General features: G+C 42.2%; 1 long non-coding RNA gene across 1 annotated transcript in view; it reads right to left on the bottom strand.

Moving 5' to 3' along the window:
• LOC122155037 overlaps positions 1–19,394 on the bottom strand; it is a 45,893-nt gene extending 26,499 nt beyond the window's left edge. The window contains exon 1 of the long non-coding RNA XR_006167105.1: positions 19,322–19,394. This is a non-coding gene — a long non-coding RNA (uncharacterized LOC122155037). The remainder of the gene's footprint in view (positions 1–19,321) is intronic.
• Between the last annotated feature and the right edge of the window lie 334 nt (positions 19,395–19,728).

The following is a 19,728-nucleotide window of genomic DNA, read 5'->3' as shown; positions in this document are numbered from 1 at the left end:
GCACAGTGCTTGCTCCTGCTTCTACTCTCTTCCCTCACTACAGCCCTCTCTGCCTGTGTAACACATTTCATTCCACCAAACACTGATATTCCTATTGCCTCTCTGCATTGCCTCTGCCTATACTAGCCCCACTGTAGGAGATAGCAAGGCAGGGCTGGCATGTCATAACCTGAACTTTTATCCTGAGGAAAATCCCACCAAAGTAAGGCTGGATAGTGCTGGAAGAGCCACTTGGAATTCAGGTTCCACTTGAGCATGAATTTCTCTGCGCAGTTTTACTATGCAAATTTACTAGCACAATGAGGGATGACCAATAAATTAGACTGAGTTTGGGTTTAGAACTTATGCATAACCAGCCCAGGAACACAAACCATTCAGCTGCTATTAAACCTACCAAGTTCACTGCATCAAAGACTATTTTCAGATTTAGACCTAGACTATGATCTAGTTTTGTACATAAAGCTTGGAAAAAAAAGTCCCAGTCCTTGGCAGTTTAACCTTTTGTTTCAGTTCAGTAAATATCTCCTTTCAGCACACCGTAGATTTGCAAACATTGATTCACATCCTCCTGCCAACAGTGAGTAATGTGACAGGCAGTTCTGCTCCTACCCTTCCTCCCTAACAAAGTAGACTTTAAGCAAAAACACCAAAGCACTGGGTACTGATCATTATGAGAATTCTTTATCAACCAGTGATGACTTTTTCCTGTGAAGCCAAAGCTGCATTCTGGGTTATACTGTTGGGTTTTCAGGAAGCTTGTTATCTGAGTGGAACAAATGCAGTCTGGCCCATTATATTCTCTTGGAAATTTTTGAAATTTTTGTAAACTTTTTTTTTTTTTTTTTTTTTTTAAAGTAAAATTTAATAAATTCAGTATTGTTCCTTCTGTAATTTTTCTTTGCAATTTGTATTCCCTCTCCTCCTTTACAGAAGATGCTTAGGGATATTTTGTAATTCAACATAACATAATGCTTTGTTTCCTCCTTGCAGAGATAACAAACTGCAGATGACTGTGCTGAGGGTTGTTCAGTATGTACAGGGGGGAGGTGGTGCTGCCATGCAGACTCTGCACTGCACAGCAAGGAGAGGGCAGAGAACACACTTGCCATGATGTGAGCTGGTACAGAGAGGGTCAATTCTGTTCCCATATAATTAACAGAGCAGGAAAGAAAATGCATGTTTAGTTGTCTTACTAGATATTTAAAGTTAACAAGAATCTTTGAACTAAAAGATTATGGTTATGACTATACGTGCAAAGACTCTCACAAGCATATGCAACTGCTTCTCTGTGTCTGCAGTCTCCCAGGACTTCATTTCGGCATTTTCATGGTCTCTCCTTTTTACATTCTGCTTTCTGAAACACGTCATCCATAACTCTAAATTCACCTGAATTCTTGACACTTCCTCAGAAGCTCAAGCAGGTCTGGAAATGAATGCCAGGGTCATAAATTTCCATCCTCTGATCTAGAACTACTGTATCATGTAGCTGTGTCCAAGATCTTACTCAGCATGGAAACTTCTTGCTGCATCAACTGGAAGAGCCCTCTAGCACTGGGTTCATCTGGTACTGACAAACAGGTTCATGATTATTAGCATAAGGGTAGCAATGGACCGTTCATGTTCCGTGGAACATTATACTTTGGCTCAAGCTACTATTTTCCTCCCTCTGTTTTTTTACACTCTTATTACATTTATAGACAACAGCAATGTTTGTTTTCAGCCTTGGCTTGCTTTTGGTTGAAAAACCAGACTTATCTAATCTTTGGATGCCCTTTCCATAACCCCATGGTCACCACCTGCTATGCTTTCACTTTATTATATAGTGGGTACTTGGGAACCTTTTTGAGAACGATGGGATTGGATTCAGGCCCTTGAAGAATCAAAGCAGGAAACTATCTGATGTTTGGGATGGTCTCAAGTGAGCTGATGCTACCATGGATGAGTATGTTAACTTTCATGTTGCAAACCCCCTCTTCATGATAAGGTTGGAAAGAAGCGTCCTTCCTGATTAATTCAAGAGAGCCATTGAGCAGGAATGAAAGAATCCAGTGAGAAAACAGATGCACAGGGATGGTAGCCTGACTGAACTATCTGAATGCAGGAGAGGAAAACTTTTTTCACCTGCAGTTAAAACCACAAAATTTCCTGATGTCATATATGGACTTTGTAAAAACATTTTTCTGTGATCATCATAACAAAAAAAGCATGGAAGGGAAGAACTATCCTTAACAGAAAACATGTTTTAGCATCTTTTGGTTGCAACAAAGTGTAATGGGAAAATGCAGTCTGAAAACAGTAAATTGACAGGGAAATAGGTCAAACTTGAATATTTTTTGTAAATTTTTGCCTTACAGTTTGCAGTAGACCAATAAATTAAAGTATTCTTTGACTTTCTCAGTTGTTAATTTAATTGCAAATAGGAGATAAAAAGCAGGCAGGAACACAAAAATGTTAACAAACAATATCGATGTTCAACATACCCATCAAATACGTATTCAGATAAATAGGACATTCATAGCTCGTACAAAACAGAAAGATAGACTATGCAGATTGAATACATTTCATGCTGGAGTGAGAAGGTTAGACTGGCAAATGACCCCAAAACTTTGCTACCTGGGAGAAATTTAAGAGCTGAACAGATTGATCATGGCATTCTTTCTTCATTAGAGATAGTCAACATCATGAACTGACATTGAATCCAATTGGTCTGTTACTAGTGATGATTAATTTCCATCCTCCATGGAAGAAAGATGGAAGAAGCTCATAGGAGTCCCATGGCTGGAACACCACATGTATGGGAGGGGTTGTGTTAAGTCTCTGTTGTAAAGGAAGCAGCTCAGCTTATAAAGAGTCACCTGAATCCAGATGTAGTCATAAAAACACTTCTCCCCAGATTCCTGGCATTCTCACCTACACTCCTATAGATATTGATTGAATCTTTCACAGTACTGTTTGTGATGAAGGTATCACAATATTACCATGTACTGTAACACTCAAACATTTTGGATATGGGATAAGTGACACTCAAAAAATTGATAGATGCCAGTGAGACAGTGGGGCCCCCAGCACAAGAAAGACACAAAGGTCTTGGAACGAGTCCGGAGGAAGGCCATCAAGATGATCAGACGGTTGGAGCACCTCTCCTATGAGGAAAGGTTGAGGGAATTGGGATTGCTTACCTTGGAGAAGAGAAGGCTCTGGGGAGACCTCCACTAACAGCTGCTTCCCAAATCACGTCTGATTATAGACCTGAGATACCTGAGGTAGCTTATGAAGGACTTCTCTCTAATTTTCTAGGTTTCAGCCTCCTCATCTGGTCTCCTTTCAGACATCCTCATGTGCAGCAACATTGCTGAGGAAAAGCAGCCATGCAATTAGCACTGTCCTAGCTCTGGTAACAGGGAGATGAGATAGAAGTGCAGGTACTGTGAGAACAGATGTTGCAAAGTATAACAAAACTTGTGAAAAATTGCAAAAGGTGATATCAATAATGTGCAGATTAATCTTGTTACCATAGATACAATGAAAGTACCAACAGCAACCGATTTCAGTACTGTATGCATTAAGATAACTGTCTTGTAGTTGCCTGGTATGAATATGGCTGTGGTGACACTTCCTCATGAGAGCAGACTTGTGACTATTACTCTCTTGCTTTGTATTCCCCTGGAAACAAACTCCCCAAACAAACTACAAGTAAAGAAAATACTCAGAAAGTGATGCTGTGTGTCTTCAGCCAAAGCAAAAGTGAGGAAACACTGACTCTTCAGAAAACTTCCATTAACAGAAAAGCCAAACTCCCACTAATTCCAGAGGAATTTCATGTAAGTTGCAATAATAAATGAGGGAGCATATAAGATTCAAGATGTGGTGAAATATCATGATGCGGTTTTTAGACTGATGAAGGTTTTTTGGGACCCTTTAGACAGGGTCAAGATTTTCCGTGGATAAAGGGAAGGCAGATCTAAGTGACTGAATGAAACAGATACAGTAAACTGCAGCACTAGTCAGAGACTACAGCTATTCCCCAGCTGTGTGTAGAGCAGAGTGAGGACTGTATCCTATGTCTGCAGAAGTCCTGAAAGTCTACCACTGAATTTGCTGCATCTTATATCAGAGCTTACCTGCATTGTTTATCTCATTAGCCAGACATACAGCAAATCTATGTCTTCTCAGCTAAAACAAGTAATATTAGTGATATATTCATATATATATTTAGAATAATAATAATAATCTACATTTGACCTCTTTCAGTACTTCCTCTTGCTAGGTAATTGCAAACTTCAGCTACAGAAATGACAGACATTATCATGATGCAATATTTTTCTTTGGATTTTTACAAAATCCAAAGATTGGCTTTGAGCAGCGGTTGCAGTTTTGGTAGTGGTGAACCATTCCACCATGGCTTTACTTTCAGAGAAACTCCCCACATACTTGTGTCTCCATCATGATTTATGATGCTGAACTTTCCAAGCCTACAATGGCAGGTGAGAAAGGTTATCCCAGCTACCAGAAACAAATCCACCGTGCAAAAGATGTGAGGTGTTTGCGTAGCAATCACGCAGACGTTGAGATCAAATCCATGCTCTGAACAGGAGCAAGGATGCCAGCTTTTGTTCTCTGGATTCAATTTCATTAGTACATTTCCGTGAGCCGACTGCCAAGGTCGTCTCTGAACAAAGAAAGAATTTGACTGAAAAGCCAAAACCAAAATTTTTTTCAAAAAGAGCATCCATTTCTGTCTTTTACTATCAGTGTGTTGGAGCTATCTAAATGTTTTCCATCTTGCATTAGTGAGGATTCAGACCAGCTGCCTACTATTCACATCTCATCTCAACATATAAGGGTTCATCTGAAGTGACCCAACTTGCTAACAACAGTTGTTATTTTTTTGTGCGTAGCAGAGCAAAGAGTCCTGTGACATGAGGCAGATAGGTGATAAATCTGTATGCCTCTCTGTGTAAAATCCTGCATAGCTTTGCAGCAGTGAAAGGCTGCAAGAGGCAAGACCCTCAGCCAAAGGCATAGACTGTATTAGACATTCATCAGTGCCGAGGCAATGCTGTCATATGATGCAAAGCAGTGGATGGGCTCAGATGAAACCTGCAGCCTGTGCACATCTACTGGATTACTTACATAATGCTGTCCAATCAGAGAGCCTTTGATTCTCTGCATCAGTCACGACCAGTAGTCCTGTGGAATATCCCTGAACCAACTACATGCTTGTTGTGTGGAACCCAAATATCCCCTTTTGGGGGGACTTTTGAGGAACAGTTTAAAAATAGCTCAGTACTAAGCTTCCCCCCCCCTCCCCCCCCTTTTTTTTTTCCTTTGGCATGGTTATTCCTATAAGATCTCTGCTTGAGACCTGCTCTATCCCTGTTTGTCCCCAGCACTAGGTTTATGAAATCTCAGTTTCTCAGAGTCCAAAAACCCTTGCTAAAATGCTGAAGCAGCAAAGAGAATCCTGTAGGCCTCTTTTAATGCCTGAAGTCCCATTTTTTAATATCCACTATTGTAAAATAGAATGTGTTCATTCCTCTCAGTTCAAGACTGTACCTTTACTGTAGACCGATAGAAAAATTAAACACAAGGAAAGAAAATTACTGCAGAGCATTTTTTTTTTTGCCAGGGCAGAGAGAGCAAAAAGAGAAGCCAACAAATGATTAATCTTTTGTTTCTTGATGGTTCAAGTATCCGCATGACTCATATGTCTAAATATTCAAGGTCACCAGTGACCTCCTCTTGGACAGCTTTGCAAAATTTCTCCCTAGCTGAAGTGTCTAGATGCACTAAATCCTCTTATCTTTCTGGGCTTTCCCAGATCTTTGCTTTTCTTTTGATCTTTGGGGACAAATGACGTATTATTTAAAAGAAAGAAAAAAAAAAAGCATTCTTTTTCCTGTGTGGTTTCCATAGTCCTCACAATGATCTACCTGTCCTTTCTAGGCTTTTCTGTCTTTTCTATTTTATATGGAAAAAAAGTATCCAAATATTTTCAAGTGCACACCCAGCCTTACCAAGTTTTACAGAAATCTTATTTTGAACCAAACTGATAGAGATGATACCAGTTACAGAATAATATTTATAGAATCATTAGTGGGCAAATGTTACTCCATAAAACAGGAATAAGCAAATATTCACTGGTTAATTTAACTGGGCAGGAGTCATCTCAGACAGTACCCACTCATCATTCCACATCTCTGGCCTCTGGAGGTTCAACATCTAGAACGTTAAACATTACTACAAGATTAAAACATTTTAAATTAAAAAAAAAAAAAAAAAAAAAAAAAAAAAAAAAAAAAAAAAGTGGCTATGTTTTCAAGCCTCTACTAACTAATTTTTAGGTTGTTGCTATTTGCACATCCACACCCTTTAGGGATCCACAGATATGTGCTCTAAGCTGCTTGTGTAAGATGGAGGCAAGATTTAGGATCACATTCCTACAGATCTTCACAAAGTTAGGTGAGGGAACTGCTAGCGTTACGGTCAGGAATCAAAGCTATTCAAACATTTACTGATCATCTTTTAATTTTTCATGAAACAAATTACCAGTATATGAAATTAGATATGTGAGAAGTATAAATTTGACCGTGACTGGTAGTGCAGTGCAAACAGGAACTTGATAGTCATGGAGAGGAATATAAAGAACTTCATAAATTTCCACAGAAAGCAGTTAACACCTAATGGACATATGAGCTCTTTGTAGTCTCAGTATACCAGTATGTAGCCTATGCCTTTGTCCTGACTCTGTTCCTTATTGCTTTTATTACCCTTACTGCAATTATACCATTCGTTTTCATAGAGTTACATTCAGTTTAGATTTTGACTAAGCAACACTAATTTAATCTTTACTACAGAACAGCAGACGAAACTGGTGAAGGGTCTGTAAGGACAAACAATTTTTGTATTAAAAATAACAAACAATAAGATGTTGTAAAGAAAGCAGGAAAACCCACACCTTGTCTTGTACTGGCACCTAATTACACAAGTGTTGTGTAATCCACAGGAGGTAATTTTTCAGCTTTGCTCAGTGTGGGTGAGGTCTTCATTGGAGTACTGTGTCAGGTCTGAGGCTCTGCATTTGAAGAAAAATGGAGACTCATTGGAGAGGAGACAAAAGAGACCAACAAGAATGATGAGAAATTTGGAAAACATGATATATGAGAAAAGGTTCAAGGAACTGCTTTTTGAACATTTCTTTTCATCTAGAAAAATTAAAAAAAGCATCTTGAGATGAGACATGACGAAAGACTTTCAGTACTTTAAGCATTATTGGTAAAGACAATGATGAATTATGCCATAAAGGAAATGGAGAGAATGGGTTTAGTTTTTGTCAAAGGTTAGACATTAGGAAATATCTACTGTTAGGAAAATCTGGAACTGGAGAGAAACACCCAGAGTTGGTCTTGTGATTGGCACTTTTTAAGGATGAAACAGACACTAAACTACTAGAAGAGCCAAGTGTGTGGTGTGGACAAGGAGTTCTCCTGATACCCATTCCAGCCCTGCACTTCTGTGATTTATGACCTCAGTGTAAACAGAGCTCTGCTGATCCCTCAGATTACAATCAGCACCTAGACATCAAAGGCTTCATCTGGAAAGATTCACTGGTTGGCCAAGTGCCAAACAGATTTCTGTCCCGGGAGGAGAAGGTATCTCTGGCTGTCACTCAGCTCTTCAAGCTACAGCGGACAGTGTTTGCTGCCTTGCTCATTAGTTGAAACGGTCCTGCAGCAGCATGGCAAGAAAGCTGGAAGTTTCTGTGAAGGTTTTAGCAAAGATGTTTGAATGAACCCAGGAAGCACCAGGAGCTGACTGATTGCCCTTCATACAGTATTTCTGCCCTGTTCTTGCCAATGGCTCGGTATTGGAAAATTCTTCAGGAGCAATGTTCAAGTGGAAGAATATTCAGGGGTCAGAAGGGCAGCCAAAAGATAAAAGTGGAGATTTGGTCCAAAACGGGTGTGGAGAAAGTGTTGTCCCAGGAAAAATAACCTGAGCACACCAAACTACTCTAGTCTTTATTTTCTACAGAGAGAAAGAAGTCAGCTTGCAGAGTCCCTGAATTTACTTTTAGAGGAGGAAGATGGATGAAGGCATATAACCAGGACAGGACTGCTGTGTTGGTATCTGTGCGTTCTCCTACCAGTGTCCACAAGGTCAAATGACTAGAGAAGGAGAAGGGCTCTTGACTCTAATTTTCACTCACATGTCTCTCCACTATTTTGATATGAATTCTGTTATTGGTGATCTGCCTTGGGCTTTTAAGAAGACCGTTTTTTCTGCTATACGCAATTCCATTTGGCATGACTCTCTGGATACAACACTGACTGCTGACCTTGGCCTGACACACACAGTTGTCCCACCCTCATCCGTCAACAATGGTCCCAGGCAATTCAAGCTCAGCTGGTGCCAGCTGTGAAAGTCTGCATGGTCACAGGAGAGTGATGATGCTGAAGCGAGGACTGAAATTGAAGATGGCAAATGAAATGTCATTTATCTGTAAGAGATGTACTGCCACAATGATGATAGAGATACCTCCGTCCTGTAAAATATATACAACAGATATAAATGCAATAAAGGGCTGTTTCTAGTTGCTTACTTTTCATTAGTATTTATTTTCTCTTGATGTTTCTTTTGACCAATGCTGCAATCTGAAATCCCATTTGGCCACTGGAGGGCAATCCTAACTCTTCAGCACAAATATTTCCAATTTACCACTTGCCAAGTCACAATATCCAACGGTGGCTCAGGAACTGTAGTCTGTTTTTCAGCTCTTTTTCTCCCTCTTTGTACCCTTGCACACACCAATAGGCTTGTATGTGTGAAATTTTATCACCACATATCGCCTTTCCAACAAATGCCAGCCATATCAAACCATGCTCCTTCACTGCTACAGTTTATGGGGCTCAGCTTGCTGAGGAGTCATCTCCTATTTAGGACTGCAGGGAATGTTCAACCTTAGCAGATAGGCTTCATGGTCTGTAGGAAGTCTTCATAGACATCAGTCATTGGCACTTGACCAGTGCCGAGCACAGTAATGACAAGTTACGTAGAGGTGGATTTCATACTGTTGTACTCTGCTGATATTATGTTATACAAGACTGACAACATTTAACTTGGGAAGACATCTAGACACATCAGAGAAAGCACTGTTCACCCAGTGCAACACAGGACACCCTGCTATCTGCCTACCTATAATATTAGGAGTGTCCCTGCTCCTACCTAAAATTACAGGACCAGCCAATAGGAATGAGGAACCAAAATCATTTCACTTTGTGTATTCTAGATTTGAGGCAGACCATCTTTTTTACTTCAGGTTATGCCACTCTGGGTCAAAGCAGGGCCCCAAACACCTTGTAGCTGATGCAGAATAGTAACTGGAGGTGTTTTTTTGTTTTGTTTTTGTTCTTGTTTTAATAAGAAACGATCTCCAGTTCCAAAGCCTAATTAATGTTTGAATGTACCTGGAGACTTTTGAGCAATTCCTCAGTAGTTCCACTGGAAGAATTCCCTCTCTCTTCTACAATTCCTATGGGACTGCGAACAATAAAAGTCTCACCAGCAGGGGCTGCCTCTCTCAAAAACGCTTGCCATTTGGAGAAGTCAAACACCATCATCTTCAGGAAGGGAGTCACACAAAATATTTTCTGACTTTATCCTTACAACCACAAGGCTCCAAGAAACCATGCGTACTACTCAAGCCCAGTGTCCCAGGGAAGCATGCATCACTGTGGTATCTCAGCAGCTCCCCAGTCCATGGGCTTGGGCAAGCAGAGCTCAGAATCACAGAATCACAGAAACACCAAGGTTGGAAAAGACCTACAAGATCATCCAGTCCAACCATCCACCCATCACCAATAGTTCTCATTAAACCATGTTCCCCAATACAAAATCCAAATGTTTCTTGAACAAAGTTCATCCACAGGCACATAATCTTTCCATCCATTCTGCAGACTGCCTGGTACCTAGCCCACTCCTCTGAAGTCTTGCAGGCAGTGGGACACTTTGGGGTGGGCTCTGCTCCATGCCTGTATCCATGCCCTGGGTTTGCAAGGCCCATTGATGTGCACTATGCATCCTCTTGGACCATTGCCTATGAAACCTGCACACTTTGTTCTCAGATGACTTTTCAGGTGAAAGGCAGATGTGTGAACTAGAGAGACTTCCTCCAACAGTATAAGATGGGCTTTGTGGGCTGAATAGTCAAATTAGTCACCAGAAAGAAATTGGAAAGGGAAAACCTCAAAGAAATGCATTCAAATGAAAGCCAGCAATACACTCACAATTCTGTATCTGTTAAACATTCTTTTAAATGAGAGTGTGAAATTAATATGGAGGGCTAGAGTATAAAAGAAAATAAAAATAATTAAATGTAGGCAACTGCTCAGGTGTTCTCAGCCAGTATATGTGACCTAGGATATTGCTGTTGAGCCTTGCCCTCTGGTTTTCTGTTAACTGCACTCCATGGGCTGGTCTCTGACCTGGCATGTGTTCTGTGGCACAGTACTGTGTGAATCTAATTCCATTTTGGGCACAATTTTGACTCCTGTCTTTTCTCTTGTGCTCTGCGTAGGAGAAAGATCAGGTGATTTATTTTCGTAATGTTTTTGGGGTTTTTTTTGTAAAGCACCTTGAGTGTCTGTAGCAGCCAGTACTTCACATTGCAATGCAGGTCATAAGACATCCTTGCACTCTTTTTCATCCCGTAACTTCTCCTTGTCTCTTCTGCAGTGTTTCCAGAATAATTCCCTGCCTTGTGCTAGTGTGGGAGTGCAAGACATACCAGTTAAATTCTTGGGTCTATTTCCTTACAGTTACTGGCAACTGTTCCCAGATTCTGGTGCAGAAGAGTTCACGCAGCATTTATTTCCTAAACCCCATACATCAAAAACATTTATTGATACTCTTAACAAGCACCTAAATTTAGCCTGAAAGATCAAAGGCCAATGATTTAGGCCTCTGAATACCAGAAAAAAATCTTAGAAAACATACCTTGCTAGAAATCCAACTGCTATCTCGACTTACTCTACTACTCCTGTGACCCCATGTGAGTAACACATGCACCAAGATTTGTAGGTTTTTAGTACCTAGGGGCACAAACTTTGTACATTCTAGTAGCTTATCTCTGATACATCACTGAATGACAAAAACCTCTTTCTGAAGTTAAATATTAGGAAGCAGAGTGAAAAAAAAAAAAGAATCTTTCCTAATCCCTACAGACCACCATCAAAAGCCTGGAATATAATAATACAGTATCTGCTGGCTTCAACATATTTTAAGTCCTTCCTCTCAAAGCCTTTAGACCTAAGGAGCTCAAATGCCCAGCAAGCATAGCTCATGAACCTTGTGCTTCAGATGTCTCCTGTGCCTTGCTTTGGGATGGCTGCAAGACTGTACTTCTGAGTGCTTGGAAGGAGAACACCTCCTCAGGTCCCCGTAGATGCCTCTCTCCAGGTTTACTTCTGTATGTGTTGTGCAGGCAGCCCTATTGTAGCAAGGCACTTGTCCCAGCACCAGAACAGCCTGTGGAGCACCAATGAGTACGTTTCTTCCCTTGCAAGGCTGTTGAATGGATGCCTCATCTCTCAGCAGCCTTCCGTGTAGTTTCTGGAGAGCTTACAAACACCCAGCTTCAATCTCAGCCCCCAAGAAGGGAAAGGGTGGAGCTCTCAGGCTCCCATGACCCAGTTCCCAGTCAGTCTAGGCAGTGGTGAATTCGCAAAAAGCAAAACACAGGACATAGGCTGCAAGCTGCCCAAGTCACTTGGGTAGTCCATATTTTCCTAGCTCCCCTAAAAGTCACCAGGTAGGATACACAGGGTCTGGAATTCCTGAAAATACAGATTGTTGGCTCCCATACTAGCTGGCAAGCCACACCAACAGCACGGGTGCCCATTCTAGAACAGCTCACTTCATAGGCACATTGGTCACAGTTTAGTGTGCAACCTGCACAAAGAAGCACTGCTTCTGTCATAAACAGGACCTCTTAAACTCCTTTTTCTATGCTAATAATAATCCTGTATGTAGGACTCTCTCTCTACAGGTTGGCAGCCTGGCCCATGGCAGGGGATTGAAACTGGATTATCTTTAAGGTCTCTTTCAACCTAAGCCATTATGATTCTATGATTAATTCTATGATTCTAGGATTCTGTGGTATAGGATATGCTATATATAAAATCATAAAATTTTACAGCCCTTCCTTTAGCTTTTCCTTTTGAACTCATAAGAGCAACAATTTTTCTATGATAAGATATAACATGTAAAATCCTCTGGAAAGTAGGAAAGGAAGAGAAGTACAGACAAAAAAAAAAAGCTCTTTGATGAGCTGAAATGAGATTCAGGAAGGGCCTATGCATTTTCCATCAGCCAGGCTTTAAGGGGACTGGGACACAAAACAAAATCCAAGCCAAATACTGAGAGCAATGTAATCAATGAAACAATGGGAAAGTTATTTAGCAACATACACAGCTCTGGAACAACCACAGTGTAAGTAACGCACGCACACCAAATGTGTTTTGGACTGCTGGTGCCAGAGTTCTCATCTAACCTTCTGAAAAGGACTCAGGCACAGCATGCTTACATTTCCCTCTCTACAACAGCTCGTGAGGTAATCACTGCAAAGGAATATACACTCATTTGTTTCAAACAGCCACTCATGCAGAACAGACTGGACTCTGTGATGCTACCCAGATGCTCTCTAGCAATGCCACATGCAAGGTGCGCAGCACTGCTCCCATGTACATCCCCAGAGCAGCATAGATGCTCCAGTGTGTTCTGCCCTGGGTATTCCAGATTGCTCTGTGCTTCCTGCTGAGCATTGCCACTCCCAAAGTGACATGTGCCTGCCACACCAGAGAGAACCTGGTCTTTCTTGGAAGGGATGCCCTTGTTTTTTGGCAAAATCAAGCTGGCTTACACGGCAGATGCATTGGGCTTCCCTTTGACCCAAGAGTTTCTCATAGCACCAGGCTCCTTCCTGGACTGAAATCTTGTTACAGCTAGAAGAGATGCTGCCAACCTGGCTAAACCTTGCTCGCTCTCCTCTGGGCCTCTGAGGATGCTTTGGCTCAAAGCTCATGTAAAACTCACTTTGAAGGCTAGAATCATAAGGAATGACCAAATTTGCGGGGAACAACCAAACTGAAGGGCTTGGGTTCTCTGCCATCATGCAGAAGTGTCTGACATAACTTGTGCGAGGGATTTAAAGCAGCCTGCATTTCTGTTTGGATTGTTTCCTTGGCAGTGTTGGAAGAATTTTTCATTTGTTTTTGATGGATCCACACGCAGAAGAATGCTGACAAAAAGCACTGTTTTTCCTGTGTTCCCCCCCCCCCCCTCATGTTTAGGAAGAAAAGAGCTTCAACGTTTTCTTTCTAGTTTCCCACAGTAGAGTCTTGGGAAGACTGTGTCATCCCAAGCTTGGAGAGCAGTGCTGTGCACAGCATCATTCCAGCACAGAACGGGTGGGAACAGCAGGAGCACCATATTTCCTCTGCATGATAACATTCATCCTCCTTTTCAGCAGGGGTATCTCTGCACTTGCCACCCAGAGCCTGCTGGCTCCCACAGGCACATCCTTTGCATAAGTCGCTGTTTCTGTTTCAGAAAGCAAAGGATTCAAGATGAATTTTTCAGAACTGATTTTTTTTCTAGCAGGAATATTATAGAATCATAAAATCCTTAGAGTTGCAAGGGACCTTCAAAGGCCATCTAGTCCAATTCTCCTGCAGTGAACAGGGACACCCACAGTCATATCAGGTTGCCTAGGGCCCGATCCAGCCTTGCCTTGAAAGTCTCTAGGGATGGGACATCAATCATATCTCTGGCAACCTGTTCCAGTGCCTCACCACCTTCACTGAAAACTTTCTCCTTATATCCAACCTAAATCTACCCTCTTAGAGCTTGAAACCACTTTCCCTTATTCTATCACCACAGACCCTGCTGAAGAGTCTGTCTGACTGTCCCAGAGCAGCCATCAGAACTGCCCTCCTCAGCACTGCGGTGAGAAAGCATGTGGTTTAGGTGATGACATTTTTCCGTATCTAATCACTGTCAAAATTGAAGGGGTTTGCTATTGTTCCACTGATTTAATTGTACTAGGTTATGAAAATCATGTGGCTGGCTCGCATAGATGTGAGCTCAGAGTACACTGACTAATGAATCATATTGCTAAGCCAGCCAGGTAAGGTTGACACTGAAGAGACACAAACCTCCCTTTTTTTGAGTTTTCTGGGCCAAGAGCAAGGACTTCCAAAGAAGTCCTGATTCCTACTGCAGTTTCAGAGTGCCATTACTGAATGAGCATGTCAGAATAAATGAGAAATCCTAACTGCTAGGCTGAAATTAGTTTGACTGAAATGGAAGGAGAGAATCAGGAATCCCGGACCAGGGTCCTGCCAGAGCATCTCTGACCTTGGCATGTGTTTGAACTTGCTCAGCATTTTGACTTCTCCTCTGCACCTCTGGGAATTGTCTAGTTGGCTTTATTTTAAAAGAAACAGGCGAAAGGAATGCACTCCAAGAGTCATGAAGAGGTATGAGGAGCCAGCTTGTCCCAGAAGGTTGATTTTGGACACTGAATCCAAGAAGTCATGTTTAGGCTTGCCTGGGCTGGGGTTAGACTTGCTGGTATTTCAGGATCAGCCTCTGTCACAAATGCTGTGGCATTTTAATTGTTTCAGAGGCAGTCTGGGGACACAGTTAAGCACACAGTGTTCTACCACTGCTTGTCATTTAATGGGTCACACCAAGCATCCTCAGAATGTCCCTTTCCTGCCCATCCCCAAACCCTTCCCTAAAACTTAATAGGAGCTCCAGAGTTTTGGGTTGTACCACATTTGCCATCGTTCCTATACCCAACTGAGACTGTTGACAAGACACACAAATGGAAATAATGCAAGCAAATGTGCATATTATGTATTCCATGGGCTAAATGGGAAGAAGTTCAAACTTAACAGATGTGGAGAATAGATGCTGTGTGTGTTTTCATGATGGTGTTTGTTTTTGCCCCATGGTAGCATTAGTTAATTTGATGGGGAACAGTAGGGTAAGTTATGTCAATGCTGGCATTTTAGTGCCCGTTGTTGGTACCAGAGGGCTGTGCTGTTGGTACCAGAAGGCTAGGAGATCCCTCACCAAGTTCAACAAAGATAAATGCAATACTTTAGGAGGAGCATCACCAGCAGATCAAGGGAGATGATCCCTGCCCTCTGCTCAGACTGGTGAGACTTCTGCAGTGCTCGGTACAGAGATGAGTGAGGCTGGGAAAGCTGGGAGTGTTCAGCACACACAAGAGAAGGCTCAGGGGCTTCTATCAATGCTGTCACTGCAGCTACATGAGAGCCGCCACAGGTGAGTTGGAGATGACATTCATAAAACGAACAGCATGGGAAAAAATAGGCTTGCATGTCATCTGGGGATTTGGTTTTGGAGTTTACTGGAAGCAACAGCACAGGACAAAAGTCACAATAAAAAGGGTATTGCTGTTGCAAATTCCCATGCCTGGGATGGATTTCTTCCTGATCATTTAAGATGAAACTCATTGCTGAGGGAAAATCATCACATTTTTTATGGCACTTGTAGAATCATTGAGGTTGGTACAGATCACCAAGATAATCTAGTTCAACCATCAACCCATCACCATCATAAAATAGTTAAACTCTGTAGGACAAGTAACCTTGACTTAGAGGTAGAATGGTGGCCTGGAAATTGAACTTCTAAGTGATGACAAATCAGATGTTTCCTTTCTTTCTCAAACCCATTTGGACAACAAAGGAAGAGAAGGCAATGTTGTCTCAAGACGTGGCAGAACCCGACTCATCTTGGAAGATGGCTTCCAAATTTTTTAAAGACTATGAGAAAACAGATACCTGGAGGACAGAGACACACAGTCACACACAGAGAAGCCAAATACAGGAGCAAATCCCTTATTGTAAGAGTCTTAAGAGCTTTGTGAATTTATCACAACCTAACAACAAGAAAAACAACCTGACAGGAGCTCGTCTGTGAATGCCTGCTTGAGAAGAAAACCCAGGGCACTGAAGAGTGATTTAATCTTGTTGAAATAACAAGAACCAAGTTCTAGAGACTGTAAGCAGAAGAATTCAAACAGAACATGAGGCCCAAAGGGAAAGGCAGCTGCACAACAGGTTCTCCCTTCTTCCTCCTTGAAGCCATATCTCCCTCTATGCAACTGAGGCCAGCACAGATGGAGGGAAGAGTACCTGGCCCCAACAAAGTGTTGGGATGAGACATGCCTCAGGCAGGTGTCCCTCACCCATGGCATTCTCCCCTCCCTGCCTCTCCCCACAGAGACCAACCTGCCCTTTCAATTGATATCACTACTGAGAGCACACAGTCTTAGCAAACACCCACTGGGATGGCCAACACAAGGAGGTGAGTGCCAATAGCTAACCCACTGACTGGGCTGAATGAACTGAATGCTTTGGTAGGTCCTGCAGGAACCTTGGGTAGTGTGGGTGTATCAACTCTACAACCCTTCATTAATTAAGAATGTTTCTGTACAATGTTTTTACATATGGATCTACTCTGATGTGCATCTGGAAATTAGTTTACTCCCAAGAATGTGAAGTAATTTTTGGCTTCTAAATGTAAGGAGTGAGATTCTGGTTTTTAACTCTTTGCTGCCTCTCCATGTTCATACAGCACAGGATGCTGCACATGAAATGGCTGCCCCACTGCTCAAGCAGCCACTGCACAGATAATGATCTGGGACATGCAGGAGTGAGTAACTTACTTGTTACTGTTGGAAAAGCTCTCACTATAATGAACGTCAGGACTCAACAATTCACTTCAACGTTAAGGGTTCTGCTGCTTTTAAGTAGGCAGGGGAGAACTCTGGACAAAGCATTGACAGACTTGGCTGTTAACTTACTAGTTATTAGCATTTGGTATTATATTTTTCATATATTATCTTAGTAAAGGAACTTTTTCCCTTCTGTAATCTTTGTTTATGCTAGCTTTGGCTGAAGGACCAAGTGCCATCTAAAAATGCTTTACTGCAGATTTCTGTATTGAAATCCAAAAACATTTAATCAGAAGAAGATAAATGTTTTACATAACTTGCATCAGCATTTATTAGTTTAAATCCCATGATCTAACTCTCCCAGGATGCACAGTTTTTCTGTTGCAGAGAAGGATAATGTGTAGCTGGGTGATGAGCATGGGAACTTTTTGGCAGCAGAAGGAATATCATGAATCCTTAAATATTTGAGATCACACACAGCCATGCATACAGACAGACAGCTGGATAATTTTCCTATGCAAAAAGTGTAAAGAAGGGAAAACACTGATGAGCAGATGGTTTGGATGTCAGTTTTATGTTCTCCTTACAACTGTTAAAATGATGCTGCAAAGAGAACCTGGATGTAAAATGGCCTCAGTGGAGCTGATAAGTAGCAGAAAGAAAAGATACTAGGATTTTTATTATTATTCACACAAGGCACAAGATAAAATTGGTACACGCTGTTACTGATTTAGTTGTGAACTATGGGCTTCATAAGGAATGAGAACAGAGTAACAAATGTTCCAGATGCTTGCTGCTATGGGTCACGTGCCAAAACTTACTGTGTGTGGCATTTTCTCTGTTCTTCCTTTTCCCAAATGGGATAACTCACTGCTACTGTTTTCACCTAAAGCATGCCTGCAGTGTGAAACAGAAATCATGCTTAGAGGTAGGTAATTCATCTTCTCAGCACAAGGCTGGAGATCAGAGGTGTTGTCTGTCTGTGGCTGTTCCCCTTATCCTTGGGGATGACCTTTGTTCTGGGAGAGATGCTACATAGGAGGATCTATAGCACACGGATAAGAGCAGAGACCTTCAAGTTCTCACTCCTACCCACAGAAACATGGGGGGTGGGGGAGGGGGGGAGAGACAAAAAGGAGAAAAAAAAAAGAACAGTTATTTTCTGCAATCCACCCCTCCACACAGCTGTGTTTCTGTTTCATCATTCTCTGTAATACTCAAAAGATATGAAATCATGCTGTCCTGATAGGGTAGTATTTGGTACCTTTTTAAAACCTGGATGCATAGTGAAGTACTGAGCTCTGAGAAATGGTGCTGTCTTAGTGTTTCATTTGGCTGGCATCATTTGCTTTCCCTATCTCCTTATGTGCTCTAATATCGATTTCTGGTCAAATAACCACTTAGAAAAGGACACTGCAGCCCTGATGTACATATATGCTTGAATGGCAGCTGGAGGTACTTACTGTCTCACAGTTACATGAGACTGACTGGAACAAGATGATAAAGGGGAAAACCCACTAACCTTTCCTCTACTGACTGTTGGAGTCCTTTTTGACACTGTTATAGGACTCCTACAGGACTCCCAAACCCTGGTGATGAAGCCAAGTCCTTACAGTTGAAGTTTAATGTTGGGAGGGAGGGGGGTAGGGTTAATCTTATGAAGCTGCACCCTATCTAGAGATCATCACTACTCCTACAGACTATAGACTGGGTCACCGGGAGTGCCTCTTTGAGTCCTTCAAGCTGCAGCAGAAAACTGAAGAGCAACTTTCCTTTGCTGATAATCTGAACTGTTTGAAAGTAATGGGCATTCATTTTTTTCCTGACCACTTTTGTTTTCAGACTCAGACTGGAAAGCAGCCTGGCTTTCCCGCATCTTTCCAAGCCTCTGGACTGTCTGTATCTGACCTGGAAATGAACAATGACCCTGAGCAAGCCCATTTGTTCGAGCTAACTGTTAGGACACCTAGCTTCTCCCAGAGAAACTGGGAGGATCCAGCATGAATAAACAAGCTGAGTCATTTACATGCTCACTGAGAGCAGGCTCCCAACCCCATCACTGTCCCCTTGCACTGGAGAGAGAGAGAGAGAGAGAGAGAGAGAGAGGGTTGTTGGGACGAGCTCACATTTATGCTGCTCATGCATGCACATAAGAGGCACTTTCCAGCCAGGTACAGCTCAGCCTTATTCTGCTACTTCCCTTTTCCTCTCTCAGTCCTTCGCTTTCACCTCTTTTCCTCCTGTCCAGACAGGGCCTGCCTGCTTCCCAGTTCTTCCTGTGGGAAGGGTTCTCAGACACCCAGCATAACAGGGAAGCTCATGGGATGCTATCATTTTTGTGGATATTTACCAGTACTTTTGTGTGGTGTGGACCATTAACGCCTCCCCCAGGGGAATCTCCATCCATTTGGTGAGGCTATAGGAGTGGTGCAGCTCAGCCTTAAGGATGATTGTTACAATCAAAGAAGTCAGTGCAGTAGAAAGGCAATAGAGGAATGTATCAACAGAGGGACTAGCATGGATAGAATGGTGGTACAAAAGAAAAGTACTCACCCATCTCCAAAGATCCAGGCTTGCAAGAAAGAGTCCACAAGGGAAAGATGTCCAACCAAAGATCCTTCTAGAGTGGCAGTCAGCCCTTAAATGAGGTCTAAGAGAGGTGCAGCCAGGCTCCACCCCTTCCAGTTACACAGCTCAATTGCCTTCACCTGTGCTCCTAGGGCTGACCTTTCCCCAGGTGCTCAATCAGTGGTTCAGGCCATGACTCAACAGTTACCATACAGTGATGCAAAAACATCTTCACCATTGCTGAGAAGAGGGCTCCAAAAGTAAGGGAGACTGTGGTTGCTGGAGTGGCATTTTGTCAGGAACCCCAGCTTGTATTGCCAGGTCTGGTGGGATGACTGTGGAGAAGTAAATAAGCAAATGGAAGAGACAGTGTCTCTGGCATGCCCAGTCTT

Source organism: Centrocercus urophasianus, unplaced genomic scaffold (genome assembly GCF_019232065.1).
Source record: "Centrocercus urophasianus isolate 14NV4802_14NV808 unplaced genomic scaffold, USGS_Curo_1.0 seq_10, whole genome shotgun sequence".
NCBI lineage: Eukaryota > Metazoa > Chordata > Aves > Galliformes > Phasianidae > Centrocercus > Centrocercus urophasianus.
Note: the sequence above shows the minus strand (reverse complement) of the source record. Positions and strands in the feature narration are given on the sequence as shown.